The sequence below is a fragment of the Nomascus leucogenys genome, chromosome 17 (assembly GCF_006542625.1).
Source record: "Nomascus leucogenys isolate Asia chromosome 17, Asia_NLE_v1, whole genome shotgun sequence".
NCBI lineage: Eukaryota > Metazoa > Chordata > Mammalia > Primates > Hylobatidae > Nomascus > Nomascus leucogenys.
The window spans coordinates 42656693-42679959 of record NC_044397.1 but is presented as its reverse complement, the minus strand read 5'-3'; the positions used below and the strand labels follow the sequence as shown (position 1 = coordinate 42679959).

Below are 23267 nucleotides of genomic sequence, written 5' to 3'. Positions count from 1 at the left end.
ATCAAGCCTTGAAAGAGGTGAAGAAGTGAGCCATGAAGTTGCCTGGGGGAAAAGACTTCCGGGTAAAAGCTAGCAGCCTGGGTAACTGCCCAGGGAGGGCGCCTGGTGTGTTTGAGAAAACAGCAAGGAGGCCGGTGTAGCTGGCCTGGCACGGGTGAGGGGGAGAGGAATGGGAATGAGGAAACCGTGACTTCAGGACCAGATCATCTACCACCTTGTGGGTCATTACAAGGACTGTGGCTTTTACTCGGAGTGAAATGGGAAGCCCATGGAAGGTTTAGAGCAGCGGAGGGATAGGATCCCATTGAATTTGTAAAAATTGAATTAAAAAAATTAAAAACACAGCATGTTGGGAGGCCGAGGCGGGCGGATCATGAGGTCAAGAGGTCGAGACCATCCTGGCCAACATGGTGGAACCCCGTCTCTACTAAAAATAGAAAAATTAGCCAGGCGTGGTGGCGGGCACCTGTAGTCCCAGCTGCTCGGTAGGCTGAGGCAGGAGAATCGCTTGAACCCGGGAGGCAGAGGTTGCAGTGAGCCGAGATGGCGCTACTGCACTCCAGCCTGGCAACAGAGCGAGACTGTTCTCAAAAAAAAAAAAAAAAAAAAAAAAAAAATTAAAAACAGCTTTATTGAGATAAAACTGACATAGGGTAAGTGGCACTTATTTATTTCTTTTTTAAATTGTAGATCTTTTGTAAGCTGTAGACATAATGGATATAACTTGATGTGTTTGGAGAAAAGTTTACACCTGTGAAGCCATGAAACCATCATCACAATCAATGCTGTCAATGTATCCATCACTTCCAGTAAGTTTTCCCTCACCTCCCCTTCCCTGCCCTGCCTCACTGTAGGCTATACACATTTCAAGTGTGCAATGTGGTAATTTAAAAAATGTGTAGGCTGGTTGTGATGGCTCATGCCTGTAATCTCAGCACTTTGGGAGGCCAAGGTGGGCAGATCACTTGAGGCCAGGAGTTTGAGACCAGTCTGGGCAACATGGTGAAACCCTGTCTCTTCTAAAAATATATATAAAAATTAGCTGGGTGTGGTGGCACGTGGCTGTAATCGCAGCTACTTGGGAGGCTGAGGCAGGAGAATTACTTGAACCCTGAAGGTGGAGGCTGCAGCGAGCCGAGATCTCACCACTGCACTTCAGCCTGGGCGATAGAGTGAGACCCAACACAAAAAATTTAACTGTGGAAAAATACACATAATATAAAACTTACCATCTTTGCCATATTTTAGTGTGTAGTTCATTAGCATTCAGACCATTCACATTGTTGAGTAACCAGTCTTCAGAACTTCATCTTGCAAAACAGAAACTCTATGCTCATTAAACAACTCCCCATTGTCCCCTCCCCCAGCCCCTGGCAAACACCACGTAACTTTCTGTCTTGATGATTTTTTTTTTTTTTTGGAGACAAAGTCTCACTCTGTTGCCCAGGCTGGAGTGCAGTGGTGTGGTCTCAGCTCACTGCAACCTCTGCCTCCCAGGCTCAAGCAATTCTCCTTCCTCAGCCTCCTGAGTAGCTGGGACTACAGGTGCCCGCCACCACGCCCAGCTAATTTTTGTGTTTTTATTAGAGACAGGGTTTCACCATATTGACCAGGATGGTCTCAATCTCTTGACCTCGTGATCTGCCTGCCTTGGCTTCCCAAAGTGCTGGGATTACAGGCGTAAGCCACTGTGCCCGGCCTCTTTCCTTTCTTTCATAGTAACCTTCCTAAGCGTGTGAGGTGGTATCTCTTTGTGGTTTCGATTTGTATTTCCCTAATGATGTCTGAAGTTGAGCATCTCTTCATATGCTTGTTGGCCATTTGTGTATCTTCTTTTTAAAAATATCTATTCAAGTGCTTTGCCCATTTTTTCTTTTCTTTTTTTTTTTTTTTTTTTTTGCCAAGGTCTCACTCTGCCACCCAGGCTGGAGTGCTGGAGTGCAGTGGCACTATCTCTGCTCATTGCAACTTCTGCCTCCTGGGTTCAGGTGACCTTCCCACCTCAGCCTCCTGAGTAGCTTGGACTACAGGTGCACGCCACTATGCCTGGCTAATTTTTTGTATTTTTGGTAGAGACGATGTTTTGCCATGTTGCCCAGGCTTGTCTTGAACTCCTGGGTTCAAATGATCCACCCGCTTTTGGTCTCCCAAAGTGCTAGGCTTATAGGCATGAACCACTGCGCCTGGCCTTTTGTCCATTTTTTCATGGGATCATTTATTATTATTATTTGTTGTTGAGATGCAGGTGTTCATTTTTATATTCTAGACATCAATCCCTCATTAGGTATATGATTTGCAAATATTTGCTCCAATTCAGTAGGTTACCTTTTTACTCTGTTGATTGGGTCCTTTGATGCACAAATGTTTTTAATTTTTATGTAGTCCAATTTATCTATTTTTACTTTCATTGCCTATGGCAACTTGATAAATTTTTACACATGTACACACCTGTGAAACCATTGCTGCAATCAAGATAGTGAACTCGTCCAGCATTCCCAAAAAATGTGACCTCATGCCTCTGCAATTTCTCCTACCTCATTCTCCTCTCCTTCGTCACTTGTCCCCAGGTAGCCACTGATCTGTTTTTTTATCATTACAGGTTATTTTTTTCTAGAACTTTATATAAATGGAATCATACAGCATGTACTCTTTTTATTTTTGGTCTGATTTCTTTTTCCGCAGCATAATTATTTTGAGATTCATTCATTTTGTATCAATAATTCACTCCTTTTTTATCACCATACATTCTATTTTATCACCATACATCCACCACAATTTGTTTATCTAATTGTCTGGATGTCGGGGTTGTTTGTAGTTTTGGGTTATTAAAAATGAAGTTGCTAAAGGCTGGGCGCGGTGGCTCACGCCTGTAATCCCAGCACTTTGGGAGGCCAAGGCGGGCAGATCACGAGGTCAGGAGATCGAGACCATTCTGGCTAACAAGGTGAAACCTGTCTCTACTAAAAATACAAAAAATTAGCCGGGCCTGGTGGCAGGCACCTGTAGTCCCAGCTACTCGGAGAGGCTGAGGCAGGAGAATGGCGTGAACCCGGGAGGCGGAGCTTGCAGTGAGTCGAGATAGCGCCACTGCACTCCAGCCTGGGCAAAAGAGCAAAACTCCGTCTCCAAAAAAAAAAAATGAAGTTGCTATGAATATTCAGTTACAAGTCTTTGTATAGACATATGCTTTCTCTTCTCTGCAACAAATATGTAGGAGGGGAATGGCTGGATCTTATGGTGGGCATAGGTTTAACTTTTTAAGACACTGTCAAACTTTTTCCCAATGTGATTACACTATTTCATATCCCAACTACCAGTATGAGAGATCTAATTCCTTCACACTCTTGCCAACATATGGTATGATCAGTTATTTTAATTTCAGTATTTCTAATAGCTGGGTGGTGGTATCTTATTGTGTGTGTGTGCGTGTGCGTGTGTGTGTTTTAGAGACAGGGTCTCACTCTGTCACCCAGGCTGGAGTGCAGTGGTATGAGCATAGCTCACAGTAACCTCAAACTCCTGGCTCAGGGGATCCTCCCGCCTGAGCCTCCTGAGTAGCTGAGACTACAGGCATACACCATCATGCTGGCTTATTATTTTATTTTATTTTGTGTAGAGCTGAGGTCTTGCTATGTTGCCCAGGCTGGGCTTGAACTCCTGGCCTCAAGTGATCTTGTCTTGGGCTTTCAAAGTGCTGGGATTATTCATGTTGAGCATCTTTTGATGTGCATATCTCTTCTTCAGTAAAGTGTCTGTTTAAATTGTTTGCCAGTTTTTAAAATTTGGATTGCTTATCTTCTAATTATTGAATTTTGAGGGTTTTACAATTTACTCTGGATCCAAGTCCTTTGTCAGATATCAGTTTTGCAAATATTCTCCTCTAGTCTGTGATTTTTCTTTTTATGATTTTTAATGGCATCATTTGAAGAGCAGATTTCAATTTTGACAAAGTCTAATTTGTCAGCTTTTTTTTTTTTTGAGAGCGAGTCTCACTTTGTCACCCAGGCTGGAGTGCAGTGGCGCCATCTCAGCTCATTGCAACCTCTGCCTCCCAGATTCAAGTGATTCTCATGCCTCAGCCTCCCAAGTAGCTGGGACTACAGGCACATGCCACCATGCCCAGGTAATTTTTAGTTTTAGTAGAGACGGGGTTTCACCATGTTGACAAGGCTGGTCTTGAACACCTGACCTCAAGTAATCCACCCACCTCAGCCTCCCAAAGTGCTGGGATTACAGGTGTGAGCCACCACGTCTGGCCTGTCAGTTCTTTTTATAGGTTTGTTCTTTTATGGTGTGGTCCCACTTAAGGTTTTAAAAGGATCTCTCTGGCCACTATTGAGAAGAGAGTTGGAGGTGGCTGTGGGGAGACCAGTTAAGAGGCGATAACAAGAAATCAGGCAAGGCTGGGTGTGGTGGCTCACACCTGTAATCCCTACACTTTGCGAGGCCGAGGCGGGCGAATCACCTGAGGTCAGGAGTTGGAGACCAGCCTGGCCAACATGGTGAAACCCCATCTCTACTAAAAATACAAAAATTAGCCTGTTGTGGTGGTGCATGCCTATAATCCCAGCTACTCAGGAGGCTGAGGCAGGAGAATCAATTGAACCCAGGCGGCGGAGATTGCAGTGAGCCGAGATTGCACCATTGCACTCCAGCCTGGATGACAGAGTGAGACCGTGTCTCCAAAAAAAAAAAAAAAAAAAAAAAAAAAAAAAAAAGAAATCAAGAAATCAGAGAAGAGATGATGATGGCTTGGACCGGGGTGGTTGTAGTGGAGGTGATGAGAAGACGAGGGATTTGGGGGTATCTTGAATCTAGGACCAATGGGATTTTCTGATGGATTGGATGTGAGATGTAAAACAAGGAGAGAAAGCAAAGAGACTCCAGCAGAAGGGCCGGAAGGGTGGTTTTACCCTTACATGAGACTGCAAGGCAGTGGGCAGTACAGGTGACGGCAAAGACATGAAGCCCCATGTTTGACCTATTAGGTTTGAGATGCCTGTTGACATCCCAAGTGGAATAGGTATTTGGACATATGAATCTAGGCTCAGTGTGATTCAGCCTCTGGTCATGCTAGGTTCTATGTTATCTTCTGGTATTTCTCTTCTGGATTTATATCCTCCCCTGAACTTGTCACTCCTTTATTGGAGCCATATACTTACTAACTGCACACATTCTGAGTCATGTAGGCAGTTGTTCAGGACTCGAGCTCAACTTGGATCAGCTACGTTTCTGTCTCTCGGCGACTCATATCCCGATTTGTCCTTCACAAGCCTGTGACAATGCAGGAGCCGTGAGTGAAGTCACTTTCCACGAATGGCTTTGGACTGGGTAGAGATTTCCAAGATTTGCTGACTTTTGGGAAGAAAAAGCCTAAGGCTGCCTCTAGGTCCATCTCTCATTATCCTGAAGCCTGTACCTCTGGTGATTTGCATTTTTCTCCATTTGTAGATTTAAATGAATCTGGGGATAATACTGTCTGCTGTCCAACTCTTCCTGCCTATTGACCAGATCACAAAAGGGAGGTGTAACTACCTGGTACTTGGTCCTGCAGGTCAAAGCAGCTACCTGGAAGGTTACTGGGTTTTTTTTTTCTTTTTTTTTAATCTAACATTTATTTTTTAAAATTTTCTATTTCCATAGGTTATTGGGGAACAGGTGGTATTTGGTTACATAAGTGTTTTAGTAGTGATTTGTGAGATTTTGGTGCACACGTCACCTGAGCAGTAGACACTGAACCCAATTTGTAGTCTTTTGTTCCTCACCCCCTTCCCATCCTTTCCCCGAGTCCCCAAAGTCCACTGTATCATTCTTATGCCTTTGCATCCTCATAGCTTAGCTCCCGCTTATGAGTGAGAACATACAATGTTTGGTTTTCCATTCCTGAGTTACTTCACTTAGTATAATAGTCTCCAATTCCATCCAAGTTGCTGCGAATGCCATTAATTCATGCCTTTTTATGGCTGAGTAGTATTCCATCGTATATATGTACTACAGTGTCTTTATCCACTCGTTGATTGATGGGCATTTGGGTTGGTTCCACGTTTTGGCAATTGCAAATTGTGCTGCTGTAAACATGCATGTGCAAGTATCTTTTTTTGTGTAATGACTTTTTTTCCTCTGGGTAGATGCCCAGTAGTGGGATTGCTGGATCAAATGGTAGTTCTACATTTAGTTCTTTAAGGATTCTCCATACTATTTCTGGAAGGTTACTGTTCATCCAGATCAAACTTGAGTCCATTTCCCAACTATGCAGAGATTTGTTTTGTGTTTTGAGTATTGGGTTTAAGAAAAATACTTCATCTTTTTTTTTTTTTTTTTTTTTTTTTTGAGACAGGGTCTTGCTGGAGTGCAGTGAGAGCACAATCATAGCTCTCATAGGTCTTGCTGAGCACAATCATAGCTCAGTGCAACCTAGAACTCCTGGGCTTAAGCAATCCTTCCATCTCAGCCTCCCCAGTAGTTGGGACTACAGGCATGCACCACCATGCCTGGCCAAGGAAAAGACTTCATCTTTAAAGAAGATCGGGCCGGGCGCGGTGGCTCACGCTTGTAATCCCAGCACTTTGGGAGGCCGAGGCGGGCGAATCACGAGGTCAGGAGATCGAGACCACGGTGAAACCCCGTCTCTACTAAAAATACAAAAAAAAAAAATTAGCCAGGCGTGGTGGCGGGCGCCTGTAGTCCCAGCTACTCGGAGAGGCTGAGGCAGGAGAATGGCGTGAACCCGGGAGGCGGAGCTTGCAGTGGGCCGAGATTGCGCCACTGCACTCCAGCCTGGGCGACAGAGCGAGACTCCGTCTCAAAAAAAAAAAACATAAATAAATAAAGAAGATCGAATAACCAGGACTGGTATATTATTGAGGCCAATAAATGCCTCTTTGGTCCTCTGGGCAACTGAAGCAGTGCCATCAGCTGGCTGGTCCCACACACCACATGGTGTCCCCAGGGGGGATGTATGCTGAGTTTATTATTTCAAATATCTTAGATGCAGAGTTCCCAGATGTAATATTAGGCTCCCCAGAAGGTGCCAATTCATTAGAGTAGCTTTCGTCATATTTTAATTCTGTTTCTCACCAGATCTCTACTTGTACTAAAACCAAAATAATTTCAAAAAGAAGAGTGATTTATACCCCTCCCTTGTTCATGCGGTGGTGATTTTCATTAATCCTTTCTCTTTCTTGTTCTTTGTCCATTCTCATCATGTTTACATTGTTGTAAATCATTGTGTATATGCATTTGAAGTGACACAATTTTGTATTATCATTATTTTTTTTTATTTTTATTTTTTGAGACGGGGTCTTGCTCTGTCGTCCAGGCTGGAGTGCAGTGGTGGTGTGAGCTCTGCTTACTGCAGCCTGGATCTCCTGGGCTCAGGCATCCCTCCCACCAGCTGGGACAACAGGCCTGTGCCATCACACCCAGCTTGTCTTCATATTTTTGTAGAGATAGGGTTTCACCATGTTGCCCAGGCTGGTCTCAGTGCCTGCCTCGGTCTCCCAAAGTGCTGAGATTATAGGCACGAGCCACCGCATCCAGCCTGAAGAGCTTTACTTAATCCTCATAATCACTCTTTAGGTACTGTCATTAGCCCCATTTTACAGATGAGGAAAATGAGACATACACACACACACACACACACACACACACACACACACACACACACGTATATATGTATATGTGTACATATATACATATATATACCTACACACACAAATACATAGATGTATACACATATATGTACACTTATTTTTCTTGTTAGAAATGACATTGCAAAAAAATCTCATGTAGTTTTTTGTTTTAAGCTTTAAAAATTCCTTAGTATAAAGGGATATTATGAAATTTTAAGATGATCCCTGATGTCCAATATCGTATGAGTCAACTCGCTTTACCACAGTATTGTAATACTAGGTAACTCTTAAAGTTCTTCTAATGTAGGGGGCCGGGCATGGTGGCTCCTGCCTGTAAATCCCAGCACTTTAAGAGGTTGAGGCGGGTGGATCACTTGAGGGAAGTGGATCACTTGAGGTGAGGAGTTTGAGACCAGCCTGGCCAGCATGGCAAGACACCGTCTCTACTAAAAATACAAAAATTTGCCAGGCGTGGTGGCACACACCAGTAATCCCAGCTACTTGGGAGGCTGAGACATGAGAATCACTGGACCCTAGGAGGTGGAGGCTGAAGTGAGCTGAGATTGCACCACTGCACTCCAGCCCGGGTGACAGAGCGAGAGACTCTGTCTCAAAAAAAAAAGCCCAACTATCTTAATGTAGTGGGTGTAAGATGCTCCCACACTGTTCTATTTCTTTGATCACAGCAAAGTTGAACATTTTTTCACACACTTGTCTACTAATAGTATCTCTTTTTTCATGAATTGTCTTCTCAAGTTCTTTGCCAGTTTACATATTGGAGACTTAATTTTTTTTTTTTGTTCCAACATGTGTAAGTTCTTTTTCTTTGAGATGGAGTTTCACTCTTGTTGCCTGGGCTAGAATGCAATGGCGTGATCTTGGCTTGGCTCACTGCAACCTCTGCCTCCCAGGTTCAAGTGATTCTCCTGCCTCAGCCTCCCAAGTAGCTGGGATTACAGGTGCCCCCCACAACACAGGGCTAATTTTTTTTGTATTTTAAGTAGAGATGGGGTTTCACCATGTTGGCCAGTCTGGTCTCCAACCCTGATCTCAAGTGATCCACCTGCCTCGGCCTCCCAAAATGCTAGGATTACAAGCTTGAGCCACTGTGCCCGGCCCAACATGTGTAAGTTCTTTACATAACACAGAACTTTTTGTTATATTTGCTGTGAATGTTTGCTCCAGATAGCTTCCCTTTGATTTTAGCTTTGGAAGTTTTGTCAAGTGGTTGTTTACTTTGATAACATACAAACCATCCATCCTCTGTGACTTCTTTCAACTTAACTTGTAAAGTTACCACCCTTTGTGCTCGTGTTAGCAGCACATATACTGAGGTTGAAACGGTACAGTGGAAATTTGCATGGCCCTTGCGTCAGAATGACATAGATTTATAAAGTTCATATTTTTTGTAGTATAAGAATATAAACCAGGCTCGGTGGCTCACGCTTGTAATCCCAGCGCTTTAGGATGCTGAGGCTGCTGGATCACCTGAGGTCAGCAGTTTGAGACCAGCCTGGCCAACATCGTGAAACTCCGTCGCTACTAAAAATACAAAAATGAGCTGGGCGTGGTGGCGGGCGCCTGTAATCCCAGCTACTCGGGAGGCTGAGGCGAGAGAATTGCTTGAACCTGGGAGGCGGTGGTTGCAGTGAGCCAAGATTGTGCTGTTGCACTCCAGCCTGGGCAACAAGAGTGAAATTCCGTCTAAAAAAAGAAAAAAAAAGAATTATATCTGAGTGAAGCTGTTACAACACCCTCCTCCCCACAAAAAAACTTATCATCCCTCTGAAGATTTGAAGCAGTATAGTAAAACAAGTTCCTTTTTAGAGGTGAGAATTTTCTTTAAGATTTTCCTATCCATATTCATGTTATCTGTGCCTATAATTTTCTTTTCGTGTGTTTTATCTTTATCAGGGTTTGAGAAGAAGTTCATGCTTGCCAAATAGATATAAAGGAACTCATCTCTTTTTGAACACTTTTTTTTTTTTAGACAGGGTCTCACTCTGTTACCCAGGCTAGAGTGCAGTGGTGCAAACACAGCTCACTGCAGCCTCAACTTTTCAGGCTCAAGTGATCCTCCTATCTCAGCCTCCCAAGTATCTAAGACTACAGGCACACATACCCTATGTCCGGTTAATTTTTGTATTTTTAGTAGAGACGGGGTTTTGCCATGTTACCCAGGCTGGTCTCAAATGCCTGAGCTCAAGCAATCCACCTACCTGGGCCTCCCAAAATGCTAGGATTATAGGTGTGAGCCACCACACCAGGTCCACTCTGCATGCTTTATACCATTAAAATTATCTGTTTCTTAAACATATAAAAATTGCCCTGGTGGAAATAAAGGGACCAATTGCAGTTTTGGGATTGTTATTGTATGATTTTCTCCATTTTTTTCTTAGTTATTCTGTTTGGTTTTATACTTGGATTATTTTTAGTAATCTATATCTTTCTAAAAATTATTTCATTGAGGATTTCAGTTTATTAGTCTAGAAGAATGCATAACATTCTCTTTGGATTTTGGGGAAAATCTATTTTCTATAAATTGTCCTATCTCCTTTCTCATTTCTAATTAAAAAGATTCCCTTAATTAAATTTGTCAGAGGTTTGTTTATTTTAGTCATCTTATCAAAAAAAACCAGCTTTTGAACTCATTTATCATTTTACTGCTTTATGTTGTACAATGTATTTATTTCAGGTTTTATCTTTATTTACCACGTCTTTAAAAATTGCTTTTCTGCTTAACTTTTAAATGACAGGCTTTGTTAATATCAGCTTGGATAATCCCAGCCTGAATAAGATTCTGATGCCTGACACACTGGTGGGGGGAGAAGCTGATGGATTATCATTGTATGTTTATCAGTCAGGCACCAGTGAGGACAACAACAGGGCCCACACCAGCTAATTCAATAGAAGAAATTCAAATGCAGGGAACTAGTTGTCAGATATTGGAAGAGCTGAAAGTCAAATGGGCTAGTGAGTCATTGCAGAGATGAGCAACAGCAGCAAGCTGTGACTCCCCACCCACACACAGCTGGAAGGACAGAAGACAGAGGGAATGTCACCAGATTCCAGGAGCTGAGATACGTGCTGAGACCCAATACAGCTCTCATGAGACACTCCAGAAGGGATGGATGGGGCAAGGGTTGGGGAAGAAAAGGGGTGGGGGAGGAATAACTTTTACTACTCCTCTCGCTGCAATCTCCTGCCAGTGCCACTCTTTGGTGGAAATTCACCAGAAGCCAGTTGGTCAAGGAGCTTGAGAAACGTAATTTCTGTGGGCCAGGTCCCTGTGATAGGAGCAGAACCAGGAAGAGCAGGCAGCCCATGGGCCTGAGAATAGATAATGACTAGCAGGCACTTTGCATTTAAATGCAGGTTAGGTCAGAAGGGCTTGTGATGCTCCACTGTCTTAGTCTGTTTGTGCTGCAGTAACAGATTACAACAGATTGGGTAATTTACAAAGAGCAGAAATTTATTTCTCACAGCTCTGGAGGCTGAGAAGTCCAAGATCAATGTGCTGGCATCTTGTGTGGGCCTTCTTGTTGTGTTCACATATGGCAGAAAGCAGAAGGGAAAGAGAGTAGACCCACTCCGGCAAGCCCTTTTTACAGTGGCATTAATCCATTTACAAGGGCAGATCCCTCATGACCTAAATGCCTCCCAAAGGGCCCCACCTTCCAGCACTGTTGCATTGGGGATGAAGTTTCCAACACATGAATTTTGGAGGAGACACATCCAAACCATAGCATTCACAGATGACAGAGCTAGCACCAGGATGCTGTAAACATCTTCGCTAAGTCCTGCTGGGTCCTAGCTTCTGGACTCCTTCTTTATTCTCCCTTTTCTCTTCTTCTTTGAGACTGCTAAGCTAAGCCATTTAAAAGGGGTAAGTCAGGTTTTTGTGCTGGTTCTTCCCCCAGTCAGCTCTATTTCCTTTGGCCATCATATCCGAAGCCTTGATTTTAACCTGACCCTGTGCTCAGGGATGCCCAGGTCTTTATCTCTAGTCTTGGCTTCTTTCCTTGGCTCTGGCCCTGTATTTCTAATGGCTTGCTGGATGTCAGTGATGCCTCAAAATTACTGCGAATTGAATTTTTGATCTTCTCTTCTCCCCAAATCTGTTTTGTTTCCTCCATTCTTTTCTCAGTTGATAGAACCCCCTCCATCCAGACATCAGAGCTGGCTAAGGATGGAGCAAGCCTTAACCCTTCCTTCCTTCTTACATTCTGTATAGGCGTCCACAGAGCTAACTAATTCTATGCCCTAAGATGTCCATGTATTTCTTCTTTTTTTTTTTTAAAGACAGGGTCTTACTCTGTTGCCCAGGCTGTACAGTGGTGCAATCATAGCTCACTGCAGTCTTGAATTCCTGGGCTCAAGCAATCCTCCTACCTCAGCCTCCTCAGTAGCTGGTACTACAGGCACATACCACCATGCCTAGCTAATATATATATATATATATATATATATATATATATATTTTTTTTTTTTTTTTTTTTTTTTTTTTTTTTTTGAGACAGAGTCTTGCTCTGTCACCCAGGCTGGAGTGCAGTGGTGCGATCTTGGCTCACTGCAAGCTCCACCTCCCAGGTTCACGCCATTCTCCTGCCTCAGCCTCCCGAGTAGCTAGGACTACAGGTACCCGCCACCATGCCTGGCTAATTTTTTATATTTTTAGTGAGATGGGGTTTCACCGTGTTAGCCAGGATGGTCTCTATCTCCTGACTTCATGATCTGCCTGCCTCGGCCTCCCAAAGTGCTGGGATTACAGGTGTGAGCCACCGCGCCTGGCCTATATATATATTTTTGAGATGGAGTCTCACTCGGTCGTCTAGGCTGGAGTGCAGTGGCGTGATCTTAGCTCACTGCAATCTCTGCCTCCTGGGTTTAAGTGATTCTCCTGCCTCAGCCTCCTGAGTTGTGGGGATTACAAGTGTGTGCCACCACGCCTGGCTAATTTTTGTATTTTTAGTAGAGGCGGGGTTTCACCATGTTGGTCAAGCTGGTCTTGAACTCCCGGCCTCAAGCGATCCACCCACCTCAGCCTCCCAAAGTGCTGGGATTACAGGCATGAGCCACTGTGCTGGCCCTTAATTAATTTTTTATTATAGTCTTGCTGTGTTGCCCAGGCTGGTCTCGATATCCTGGCCTCAAGCAATCCTACCACTGTTGCCTCCCAAAGTGCTGGGATTACAGGCATGAGCCACTGTGCCTGGCCTGTTTCTTCTTATTTCTACTGCACCTGCACCAGCTCTGACCTCATTATTTCTTCTCTGGCCTCTAACAGCAACCTCCAAGCCAGTCTCCTTTCCTCCAGTCTCCCCTTGTCTCATTCCATTCTCCACTGACACCACAGCAATCATTTTGGAAATACAAGTTGGATCAAGTTATTTAAGGCCACAAATTCCAAAGGTCCCCCAAGTGTTCAGGATTTGCCACAGCCTCTGCACTCTTCCCACCTCATCTTTTGTCATTTTCTACACTGCTGTCTGGTCCAATCCTGCCAGACTACCTTTGCTCCCCTGAGAAGGCCAGGTTCTTTTGTTTTCCTGAACCTAGGCACTTGCTGCTTTCTCCGGGTCCTGTAAGGCAGCAGTTCTCACAATGGGATCCCTGGACCAGCATCAGCAACAACATCATGTGGGAACCTGCTAGAAAGGCAAATTCTCGGGTCCTACCCAGACCTACTGAATCAGAACTTTTGGCCTGGGGCTTGGGAATCTGGGTTTAAAAAAAGCCCCCTAGGAGATTTAAATTCAAGGGAAGGTTGAGGAGTCACTATTATAAGGAAACTCCTCTTACACCTTGAATTCTGCTCAATTGCAGATGTGAGCTCTGTGTAGCCATTCCTGTTACCCCTGGATGGAGTTACTTGCCCCCTCCTGGATTTTCCCCCAGCACTTTGCCAGTATCTCTACTAGAGCTGTTAAAAACCAGTTGGCAGGGTGAGGTGGCTCACGGCTGTAATCCCAATGCTGTTGGGAGGCTGAGGTGGGATTATGGCTCGAGGCCAGGAGTTCAAGACCAGCCCGAACAACATAGCAAGACCCTGTCTCTATAAAAATAAAAAATAAAAATTAGCTGGACACAATGGCACATATTTCTAGTCCCAACTACTTGGGAGGCTATGGTGGGAGGATCTCTTGAGCCCAGGAATTCCAGGCTTCAGTGGGCTATGATTTTGCCACTGCACTCCAGCCTGGGTGACAGAATGAGACCCCATCTCTAAAAACAAAACAAACCAGTCTATATATTAAAATAGACTCTGAGTTCTTCAAAAGAAAAGGCTGTGTCTCATTAATCTTTATTTTCTGAGTTCCTAGAAATTTCTAGGAAATGCATTTTCCTGGGAAATGCTCAGAGTTCGTACACACACGCATACACACACACACAAACACACACAAACACAGCTGTGAATAAATACAATAAATAAAAATTCAACAAACACTACATAATGCTGACAGCCAGGTACTGTCCTGAACACTGTAAAAATTTCAAAATTCTTAATCCTGGCAGGGCACGGTGGCTCACGTCTGTGATCCCAGCACTTTGGAAGGCTGAGGCGGGCAGATCACTAGAGGCCAGGAGTTTGAGACTAGCCTGGCCAACATGACGAAATCCTGTCTCTATTACTCTACTAAAAATACAAAAATGTTAGCTAGGCATGGTGGTGCATGCCTGTAATCCCAGCTACTCAGAAGGCTGAGGCACAAGAATTGCTTGCACCCGGGAGGTGGAGGTTGCAGTGAGCCGAGATCATGCCACTGCATTCCAGCCGGGGCAACAGTGTGATACCCTGTCTCGAAAAAGTAAAAAAAATAATTCTTAATCCTAATAGAAACCATAAGCATTGGGGACAACTATAATAACCACTTTCTAGATGAAGAAGTTGAGACAGAGAGAGGTTAGTGTAACTCACAACCATGCAGCGGGTGAGTGGCAGAGCTGTGGTTTGGATTCTGACACTTTGGCCGCAGATTTGAGGCTGTCGATCCTGATTCCACACTGCCTCTCTGCAGTATGAACCATGTTAAAAGCGTGTGCAGAGGGGCTGTAGAATGGGCAAACTGTACCGTTCTCCATTGCAGAAGTTCTCCGTGGCACTGTGCGTGGCTATTTCTCCAGCTTACGTGGCCTCCAAAGCCATGGAGTGGGTTCAGGTCAGGGTGGCTTTCAGCAGGCTCACGATTTCTGCTTAGCATTTGTTTTCCTATAGCTGCAGAAGCCCTGGGCTAATTTTCAGGAAGAGCTTTACTTGCTTTGAGGGCCAGCAATCTCTCTCCTCACTCCAGGAGGTCTGAGGTGCCCACTCAAGTTGCGGTTTTCAGTCTTGAATGAGTCAGACTATCTCTTGGAAGGATTTTTGAGACCTTTAAGAAAATGCATGACAGTATTCTCCCCAGGATAGCATAGGCCCTGCCCAGAGAGTGCTTGGCTTACTTGGAGATTTATGTAAGTGAATTCCACGTCTGAAACATTCACCCTCCCACTTCCACTTGGTTTTCCAAAGCAGAGGATTTCTGGAGTTCTCCAAACAAAAGGCCCTGTTTTAATACCCAAGTACAGACGGTCTCTGACTTGCGATGTCAACTTATGATGGTTAGATTTACAATTTTTCAAGTTTACAATGGTGCAAAAACAATATGCATTCGGTAGAAACTATACTCCAGATTGTGATTTTTGTTTGTTTGTTTTTTAAAGCACAGGGTCTTGCTTTGTTACCCAGGCTGGAGTGCAGTGGCACTATCACAGGCTCACTGCAGCCTTCAATTCCTGGGTGCAGGTGATCCTCCTGCCTCAGCCTCCCCAGTAGCTGGGACTACAGGTGTGCACCACTGTGCCTAGCGAATTTTTAAATTTTTTTGGAGGGACAGGGTACTCACTATATTGCACAGACTGGTCTCGAACTCCCAGTTTCAAGTGATCCTCTTCAGCCTCCCAAAGTGCTGGGATTATAGGTGTGAGTCACTGGTTCCTGGCCTGATTTTTGAATTTTGATCTTTTCCAGGGCTAGTAATCTGCAGGTTTGCTGCTCTCCTGCAATGCTGGGCAGTGGCAGCGAGCCACAGCTCCCCATCAGCCACGTGATCATGAGAATAAACAACCAATATGGCGTTCTGTGTTGCTCACATTGTTTTGAGTATTGTACTTTGTGTTTTTGACCCCCATCATGTCTACAAAAGGCCTGTGTACAGTATTCTACACTTTATTAGAAAATTGGCATGATGTAAGGCCGGGCACAGTGGCTCATGCCTGTAATCCCAGCACTTTGGGAGGCCGAGGCAGGTGGATCACCTGAGGCCAGGAGTTTGAGAGACCAGCCTGGGCAACATGGTGAATCCCATCTCTACTAAAAAAAATACAAAAAGTAGCCAGGCCTGGTGGTGTGCGCCTATAATTCCAGCTACTCAGGAGCCTGAGGCAGGAGAATTGCTTGAACCTGGGAGGCAGAGGTTATAGTGAGCCGAGATTGTGCCACTGCACTCTAGCCTGGGCAACAGAGCGAGACTCTGTGTCAAAAAGAAAAGAAGAGAAAAGAAAATAGGCATGATGTTAAACGATTTTGCCCAGCTGTAGGCTAATGTAGGTGTTCTGAGCATGTTGTTTTTATTTTATTTTATTTTATTTTATTTTATTTTATTTTAGAGATGGAGTTTCGCTCTTGTCGCCCAGGCTGGAGTGCAATAGCGTAATCTCGGCTCACTGCAACCTCCGCCTCCTGAGTTCCACCAATTCTCCTGCCTCAGCCTTCTGGGTAGCTGGGATTACAGGTGCCCGCCACCACGCCTGGCTAATTTTTGTACTTTTTAGTAGAGACGGGGTTTCACCATGTTGGCTAGGCTGGTCTCAAACTGCAGACCTCAGACGATCCACCTGCCTTGGCCTCCCAAAGTGCTGGGATTACAGGCATGAGCCACCATGCCTGACCGCATGTTTAAGGTAAGACTAAGCTATGATGTTCGGTAGCTTAGGTGTATTAAGTGCATTTTGACTCATGATATTTTCAACTTATGATGGGTGTACTGGGGTGTAACTTCATTGTAAGCCAAGGAGCATCTGTACTTAGCAAATCCCCATTTTGTATTTAGCATTGCGCTCTCTATCGTAAAGGTGTGAGAGAAGTATACTATTGATTTGTGGGAAAGTCAGTACAATTGGAGAGAAGAGCTAAGGTACATACATGAAGAATTAGGGCAAAGTGTGATTTTACATATTAGCATACAGTAATTACCATAGATCCAAGTGCCAAATTGAGTGATTCCAACAATTAGGGAACAGGGCAGCATGTTGTAAGATGTGGATTATGTGTTATGAATAGTAAGTATAAAATGAGTTAGGAAAAGGAGATAAATGAAGGCTGGGATGAGGTGGGAGGCTTGGGGAGGGAGTGAGATTCAATCTGAGTGATGCAGAAAGATGATAATAAAATAACAACATTGGGGCCAGGAGTGGTGGCTCACGCCTATAATACCAGCACTTTGGGAGGCTGAGGCAGGCAGATCACTTGAGTTAAGGAGTTTGAGACCAGCCTGGGCAATATGGCGAAACCCTGTCTCTATTAAAGACAAAAAATTAGCCAGGTGTGGTGGTGCATACCTGTGGTCCCAGCTACTTGGGAGGCTGAGGTGAGAGAATCACTTGAGCCCAAGAGGAGGAGGTTGCAGTGAGCTGAGATTTCACCACTGCACTCCAGCCTGGGTGACAGAGTGAGACTTCGTCTCAAAACAAACAAACAAAAGTAACAACACTGGGGCCTGGTGTGGTGGCTCACGCCTGTAATCCCCCCACTTTGGGAGACCGAGGCGGGCGGATCACCTGAGGTCGGGAGTTTGAGACCAGCCTGACTAACATGGAGTAACTCTTTCTCTACTAAAAATACAAAATTAGCCGGGTGTGGTGGCACGTGCCTGTAATCCCAGCTACTCGGGAGGCTGGGGCAGGAGAATTACTTGAACCCGCAAGTCGGAGGTTGCGGTGAGCCGAGATTGTGCCATTGCACTCCATCATGGGCAACAAGAGTGAAACTCCGCCTCAATAAATAAATAAATAAATAAATAAATAAACAAACAAACAAATAAATAACAACATTGGATAAGGAGAGCTTTACTGTGTGCTAGGTACTCTTCATCGTCCCTTTTACCAATTCATTTGATTTACACAATAGCCTTATAAGGTTGGTCTTATTAATGTCCTAATTTTACAGATGAACAAATTGGGGCACAAAAAAGGTTAAGTATTGTGTGCTGGGACACAGCTGGAAGGTGGAGGAGCTTGGATTTGAGCCCACAGTTTACTCTCAGTCCTTACACTGAGCCACTGGACTGTGCCACTGCATTCCAGACTGGGCGACAGAGTGAGACTCTACCTTAAAATAAAACAAAACAAAAACTTATTTATAATCTTTCTTCCTTGACTAGGTTGTAACCTTCATGATTCCAAGGACTTTATCTTTACTGTTAGCACGAAATTCTGGGATCTATGCTAATATAAGGCACATAGTAGGAGCTTGGTGAATATTTGCTGAGTGATGAGTGTATGGTGGTAGAGTGGGCCTGGTGACACTTCTTGAGGTGCTATTTATGGGAAATGGATCAGCCAGGGTAGGCGATGTTATGCGAAAGTAGTAACAACAAGACATCAATAGCCTGACACAGCAGACGTTCGTTCCTGCTCAGTTATAGCCATCTGCAGATCTAAGCAGCTTTCCAAGTAGATGTTCTCTGGGTCCCTTCTTGTTGGTTGTTTTGACCTTGTAGCATTTTTTTTTTTTTGAGACAGAGTTTTGCTCTTGTTGCCCAGGCTGGAGCGCAATGGCACAATCTCAGCTCACTGCAACCTCCGCCTCCTGAGTTCAAGCAATTCTCCTGCCTCAGCCTCCCTAGTGGCTGGGATTACAGGCGCCCGCAACCACGCCTGGTTAATTTTTGTAGTTTTAGTAGAGACGGGATTTCACTATGTTGGCCAGGCTGGTCTCGAACTCCCAGCCTCAGGTGATCCATCTACTTCAACCTCCTGAAGTGCTGGGATTACAGGCATGAGCCACCGTGCCCGGCCCCTTGTAGCATTTTTATCTGAAGTTAGTCATGCTTCTGAGTTCACCGTGGCAGAGGAAGAGAGCATGAGGAATCATAAACCAGCTCTGAAATACCTCTCCCTGGAAGTGACACGACATTTTTTTTTTGCTTACAATTCATTGACCAAAGCCAGTCAAATGGCCATGACTAACTTCAAGGGAGGAAGGAGAGGAGAAATGGAAATATTAGAGAAGATGGTCGTGTCGACCACAGGATCTATACTGCCTCCGAAACTGCTGGAGAGAGAGTGGGGAAGAGTCCATGGAAGGCTTCCGCAGGGAAGAAATGGTAAATAAACCCAACTAAGGATGCGGATTCAAGTGGGAAGAACAGAAGGCATTTGTGCACTGATGATTCTTATAATTTATCTTTATCTTTTTTTTTAAGATACAGGGTCTCACTCTGTCACCCAGGCTGGAGTACAGTGGTGCCATCATAGCTCAGTGCAGTCTCAACCTCCTGGGCTCAAGCGATTCTCCCACCCCACCTCAGCCTCCCCAATAGCTGGGACCACAAACGCACACCACCACGACCTGCTAATGAAAAAAATTTTTTTGTAGAGATAAGGTTTTACTATGTTGCCTAGGCTGGTCTCAAACTCCTGGCCCCAAATGATCCTCCCAGCTTGGCTTCCCAAAGTGTTAGAATTACAGGTGTGAGCCACAGTGCCTGGCCTTAAAATTTATCTTTGAAAGGTAAGAATGACAACTTCTCAATGACATGGACCCGCCTGTTGCTCTGCCAGGAGGGTGGAGCATCTCCGTCTGTGCGTGTGAACTCTGGACGTCATTCTTGGTGCTATTAGACTATTCTATTCTGTTCTATTACCTGGATCTGCACCTTAGGCAATGTATTTTTAAACCCTAAATCTTTGTATGATCTTTGCTCGCATCCAAACTTAACAGCCCTGTGTCCCTGTCACTTCAGGATTTTGGATTAAGCCATAAACTAATTCAAGCTAAGATGTGATAGTTTGATAAAACAAGTCACCTAACATATTTGCATTTTAATGGAGGCTTTCAAAGCCTTAAAGCAGAAGGGTTGTAATTTCAGGCACCCTGGTAAGCAGGTTGGGAAAATATTTTTCTTCAGAGGAACCTTTTAGTGCTTCTTAAATCTTATCACACTACTCTGCAGACAGAACAAGACTGACTCTCTTGGCTGATTTCTGTCGCATTCTAAGCTGGGTACCTCCTGGGGAGAGGGTGAGATGATAACAACGTAGGCCCTGTTTTATTAAGTATATTGGCAAGAGAAGAAAGGAAACTTATTCAGAGGAGATGGACTCAGGTGTGCAGAGGAAAACAAATAAACCATCCCATGACTCTGTCCCCTGATAAAACATCCACTGGCGTTCATCACGGAATTACGCGGCTTTTCCATAAAAGACAACATGGCTTTTTGTGTAGTTGTGGAAACAGCTAGGTTTCTTCCCTACTGTTTGACATTTTCCATGCTTGTTGCTAAATCTTTGACAGAAGCATTAGCTGGGCTGAAGAATAATAGTGTTGTAAGAAAGCTAATAATGGCCTAAAAAAAAAAAGTATGTCTAATACATACCTTGACATTGAATCACTGAATACTTGAATAAGTAATGCACACACACGGAGGCCTTTTGTGTTGACATAAAATGTAAGCTCTACCTTTTTTCTCCTCAAGACGCATAAAGAGCCGGAGAGGAAAATAGATGGAAAAACTTCAAATATTTTCCTTTGCGGAGTTTGATGTGCCAATGTACTGATGGGTTCTTTTTAATTTCCTTAAGTGTTAGAGAGAGAATGAGAGAGAGAGAGAGAGAGGGAGAGAGAAACAGGAGATAGAGTGTGTGTTGCCTTTCTTGATGTTTTCCAGAAACTGGTTCCAGACGTGAGAGTTTTATTCTAATATGGCTTCCAGGATCCCAGAGGGCTCGACTTGTAGAGAGCGTCACTGGAGTCAAAGGGGCCAAGAACACGCCTTGGTGCCAGAAGAAGTTCGTAAGTCTTGCAATGCGGCATCTCCTTAGGTAGAATCACTGGGCAGAACTCACGATAAGAGAGCCTTCAAGAGGGGGAGTGAGGACAGGTGTGGGGGCTCATGCCTATAATCCCAGCACTTTGGGAGGCCAAGGTGGTTGGATCACCTACGGTCAGGAGTTCAAGACCAGCCTGGCCAACATGGTGAAATCCCGTTTCTACTAAAAATATGAAGAATTAGCTGGGCGTGGTGGTGCGTGCCTGTAATCCCGGCTACTTGGGAGGCTGAGGCAGGAAAATCACTTGAACCTGGGAGGTAGAGGTTGCAGTGACCCGAGATTGCACCACTGTGCTTCAGCTGGGGTGACAGAGTGAGACTCCGTCTCAAATAAAAAAAAACAAACAAAACCAAAAAACAAAAACAAAAACAAAAAACATGGCAAGTGAGTAAGAGCGATAAAAATATTCGAATGTGTGACTCCTACCACTTTTTAACTTAGATTTTTGGAAAAAAAATCCTTACACATTTTCATCGTAAAGATTCTCCTACTGGAGTGGCAGTTGATAAACTCAAAGCCATTTTTATTCCTTCCTGTAACTTTCAAGCATTATCCATAAATGCTATACAGCCCCCATCTCTCCCCATCCTTCCACCCTTTTCCCATCCTTCAAGCAGTTCTTGAAACGACCCCAAATATGCCTGTTGCTTCCTGCTGATGGAACTTAACCCTGACCAGAAATGGATTTAGTTAAGATGTATTTTTAGTGGTAACAACGTGGCTATATATATACACATATTCATTTATATTTTAAGAGACAAGGTCCTGCTCTGTCACCCAGGTTGGAGCACAGCGGCATGATCATAGCTCACTGCAGCCTCCAACTTCTGGGCTCAAGCAATCCTCTTGCCTTAGCCTCCTGAATAGCTGGGATTACAGGTGCATGCTTTCATGCCAAGCTAATTTATATATTTTTTTGTAGAGTGTTGTCTTGCTATGTTGCCCAGGCTGGTCTTAAACTCATGGGCTCAAGTGATCTTCCTGCCTCAGCTTCCCAAAGTGCTGGGATTACAGGCGTGAGCCACCATGCCTGGCCCAATAAAGATTCTTAATTGTCTCACATAAGAAAAAATCTGTGGAGCTATGACTTCATTTGCTACTCTGCCATCTCTGGGTATGGAGATGTGGGCCTTTGGCTTAGTGCCTCATGGTCATCAAATATTGGCCCTTTGCATTTAAGGAAGGAAGCAATAATGTGGGTAACAAAAAGTATCTGCTTTTTATCAATGAGGGAAAAGTTATTTCCCAGGAGTGCACTAACAGACTGGTTCTTGAGTCTCATTGTCTGTAGACAGATCACATGGTTGTTCCCAGCTGCAAGAGGGGCTGCAAAATTAGGATCTTGTTCCAGCACTTTGGGATGCTAAGGTGGGAGAATCGCTTGAGACCAGGAGTTCGAGACCAGCCTGGGCAACATAGTGAGACCCCATCTTTACAAAAAATAAAGAAAAATTAGCCCAGCGTGGTGGTGCACACCTGTGGTTCCAGCTCCTCGGGAAGCTGAGGCAGGAAGATTGCTTGAGCCCAGGAGGTCAAGGCTGTAGTGAGCTATGATCGCACCACTGCACACCAGCCTAGAAGGCAGAATGAGACCCTGTCTCTTAAAAACAACAATTAGTATCTTGTAGGGGAAAATAGAATTTTCAAAATTAACTTAGACCCACCATGATGCATTGATTGGAATGAGCAGGCCCTAAAGAAGATGGTGAAGTTGGTTAGGCAGGTATAGTGTCTGCTACAAACTTCCTCAAGTTACGCTGTATAGATGGTATGTTATCTATCATCTACACAGCGTACCATCTAAGTATAGATAATATGTTTTAATCCTGCAATTTGTTTGTGCTACAAATATATATCTTTCTTTACAATGTAGACATATTCCTGGGTGGTGGCTGCAAATGTCTAGTGAAATAACTGTTTTTGCACTGATTTTCATGAAAAAACTAAGATGGGTTTAAATGAAAAACATTTTGCTGACGATGATACCACATCACACGCTTAAAATGGTGATCATACAGGTATCGAAATACAAGTCCATAGAGGTACTTTCCATATTTGAGCAATAAATATGTTCCAGTAAAGTGCCCCTAAGGAGACTTCATGTAAAGTGAATCCTATATTTCCCTTTAGCCATTATCATGAAATCAGAGATATATTCCCACTGGAGAACATTCTTCTGTAGGTGGTAGATGTAGCTGAAAAAAGTTAGCAAAGTTTTTATATGGTGGCTAAGCTTCCAAACCAGGCTTTGCATTAGAATCACCCTTTGGGGCTTTCTAAAACTATGAGATTCCCAGACTTCTCTTCAAATCAGTGCAATCATAACCTTTGAGAAGGAGGCTGGGAAGCTGTGGATTTATAAAGCTTCCCAGCTGATGTTGATGCCTAGGCAGATTTAGGAATCATTGTCAAAGTCTCAGACCCATAGGAATTTAATAGGACTTCAAAATAATTTGATCCAACATTTTCATTTTAAAGAGGAGGAAAGAGAAGTTATGAGACTTTTTTTTTTTCAGGAATCCTGTATACTTTATTATTATTATTATT

General features: G+C 44.1%; 1 non-coding gene across 1 annotated transcript; it reads left to right on the top strand.

Annotated features, from left to right (window-relative positions):
* The first annotated feature begins 8936 nt into the window (after positions 1 to 8936).
* On the top strand, positions 8937 to 9038 carry LOC115831025. The gene has a single exon (XR_004026579.1). It is a non-coding gene; the product is annotated as a U6 spliceosomal RNA (small nuclear RNA).
* The last annotated feature ends 14229 nt before the right edge of the window (positions 9039 to 23267 follow it).